At 39.4% G+C, this 2,500-nt stretch overlaps 1 protein-coding gene and 1 long non-coding RNA gene across 4 annotated transcripts in view; one reads left to right on the plus strand and one right to left on the minus strand.

Annotated features, from left to right (window-relative positions):
* Positions 1-849, minus strand: part of LOC137999936 (uncharacterized) — a 2,026-nt gene extending 1,177 nt beyond the window's left edge. The window contains exon 1 of one of the 2 annotated variants that reach the window (XR_011123034.1): positions 726-849. This is a non-coding gene — a long non-coding RNA (uncharacterized lncRNA). Of the gene's footprint in view, positions 1-217; positions 284-725 lie in introns of those variants that run through there. The other variant, XR_011123035.1, reaches the window with a different exon arrangement.
* Positions 1-2,500, plus strand: part of LOC137999932 (neuropeptide Y receptor type 1-like) — a 15,942-nt gene that overhangs the window by 394 nt on the left and 13,048 nt on the right. The window contains exon 1 of one of the 2 annotated variants that reach the window (XM_068845933.1): positions 1,199-1,338. The exons of the other annotated variant lie outside the window; for it this stretch is intronic. The gene's annotated coding sequence lies outside the window, so the exon portion shown is untranslated. Of the gene's footprint in view, positions 1-1,198; positions 1,339-2,500 lie in introns of those variants that run through there. 2 annotated transcript variants of the gene reach the window in all.

The following is a 2,500-nucleotide window of genomic DNA, read 5'->3' on the forward strand; positions in this document are numbered from 1 at the left end:
AAACCATTTGTTTGTGGGTCTGTTCTTTTCCAACTGAGCCGAGCGTCCAGCGATGAACGTTAACCCTATTACAAATAAACTCGTTTCGCCCAACGTTCCGTTTTCCGGCCTTATTTCCACGTTTCAGGTTGTTCCCAAACAAATAATTGTATTTTTCCATGAGTTATAGAACTCAAGTAACAATTATTTGGAAATTAATTAATGCCAAATGTCTCACCGCAATTACTTCTTTGCAGCAATTACCAACGAAGTCAAACTGACAACCGCTCCAAAATGAGGTTACAGGTGCGCTTGAAATACGAACGGCTTTTTTTTATTTGAAATGAAATATATCCTCCTTTTGGCAATTCATTTGCACGTGTTTGCAATTTTATAACATGCTGTCTCAGAAATCCATTAGTTTGAATGTTCATGACAATTGATTGTAGTGCACGTGCGCTGACGCCACTGTGGTATGAACTTGAACCAAATATATTTGTTTTGTATATCGCAAAACATCAATCATCATTAATTTAAACATTTTAATTTTAACTTGAGCTATCGCCGAAAGTGAACGGTTCGAATGACAACAAGAAAGAAGGGGTGAGTTTCTGTAGAAAAGAAACATATTCAAGGAAGACCTTTACAAACTCGCGTTTGGTAAAACTAAATTTTCTTGTAACAGAGAAAGAGGACCGTCCTTTGGACAATTCAAAAGACAATCACCAAGCTTTTGGGTTACTTACAGAGGACGAAGAAAATAAAGAGTCGAAGACCGCAACGATAAGAGTAAGGGCAGGTGCGCTGCTGTACAAACGGACCTACATTGTAGCTGAAAGTCGTCACCAGCAAAATCACTTTACGGGCGACAATCCCCAGGCGATTGGCAGTAAGACATCAATTCGTGTACTCGTGTGTTTTCACCATCTACATCCCCCGATAATCGACAGTTTCTAGAAGCGAGGGAAATATGTCATGCAAACGGCTATCTAAACTGCGAAGGAAGTTAGTTGTCAAAACGTTAAGACATATATAGAATTTGTTTACCGGTGGTTAGCAAACTAATTCCGAAATAAATGACTCCTTGTTTGATTATCAATATCGCCTTCCTATGTTTCTTTAATAGTTAACCACCTGATACCCCGTTAATAAAAGCGACAAAACAACTTTTAACGACGACATTTTTACTCTCGGGGTGATCAATAACATTGGATCCTCCTGTCTCCGCAAGAGGCGTTGTGCGTTTGTGCTCTCGATACTTAATCGTCAGGTGACTGTTTTACTGCCTTACTCTAAAAATTCCCAAAAAGATTTATTGAGCCGTTGCTTCAAAAGTTTGAAGTCGAGAAACAAAGCAAGGTAAGTGTCGAATGAAGGGTTTCAGGTAGTTTCTAAAGAAACGTTGCTGCTGCCTCGGTTGGAGATCACTATCAATATCAACCCCGATCGGTTTTTTTTCTTTGTTTCTCGTCAATAGCATTACATACTTAGATACTTGTTACTTTTTAGTTTTAAGGGAAACATAAAGCCTTGCAATCTTGTTGTATTAAATAGATTGACAATAAGGGTGTAATTTCAGCAGACCCACAATATAAAATTACTACAAAGTCACCAGGCCCGGGTTGCTCGAAGCATGATTAGCGCTAACCAGCGTTAAATACCATGGAAACCTATAGGTTTTGATACCTCTTAAATAACGGTTAGCGCTAATCAGGCTTCGAACAACCGGCCCCAGATGGTTAAGTGAGCACCATCTGCTGCGGAAGGCAAACGTGGAGCATTAATTCGTCATCATCTTCATCAACTTTATATACACACGACATCTTATCTCAATAAAAGTCACCGTCTTCCTAGGAATCGTGACTATTTTCAATCTACGACATTTATATTCTACAATAAAAGTATAAAAGACATCTATGTTATTTTCCCTTACAAACTTAAGGTGCTGTTACACTGTGAAATGTTTCGTGCAACTTGTCTCGCAACGATTTTGGCCGTTGTAGGGTATGTTACACTGTGAAATGTTTCATGCAACTTGTCCCGCCACAATGTCGCCAAAACATTGCGAGACAAGTTGTCACAGTCTTTTTTAGTAAATAGCAAAATGTACATTATGATTTAAAATATAGATTTATCATATTAAATTGTTTCTTATTTAAGCATAACTTCGCAGACGATCGCGGATCGCAGATCGCAGATCGCAGTTCGCAGACGATCGCAAAGAGAGCAGAGCTGTTTCCATATAATCGCAGACGATCGCAAACGATCGCAGAGGCGACTTTAGTCATACATTTCGGTCAGCAGAAATTTCTGCGATCTGCGATCTGAGATCTGCGATCGTCTGCGATCATATGGAAACCAGCCTTTAGGGTGGGCTGAGTTCTTAAAACTGGGGAAATTCTATTCCACAGAACAGATCCTTGATACTGCAAGCTGTCTTTTCCAAACTCTGTTCTAGGTCACGTCTAGGGATGTGAAAGTTAATTTCTGAGTTTCCAAGGTTATAGGCATGAACATTTCT

Source organism: Montipora foliosa, chromosome 4 (genome assembly GCF_036669935.1).
Source record: "Montipora foliosa isolate CH-2021 chromosome 4, ASM3666993v2, whole genome shotgun sequence".
Classification (NCBI taxonomy): domain Eukaryota; kingdom Metazoa; phylum Cnidaria; class Anthozoa; order Scleractinia; family Acroporidae; genus Montipora; species Montipora foliosa.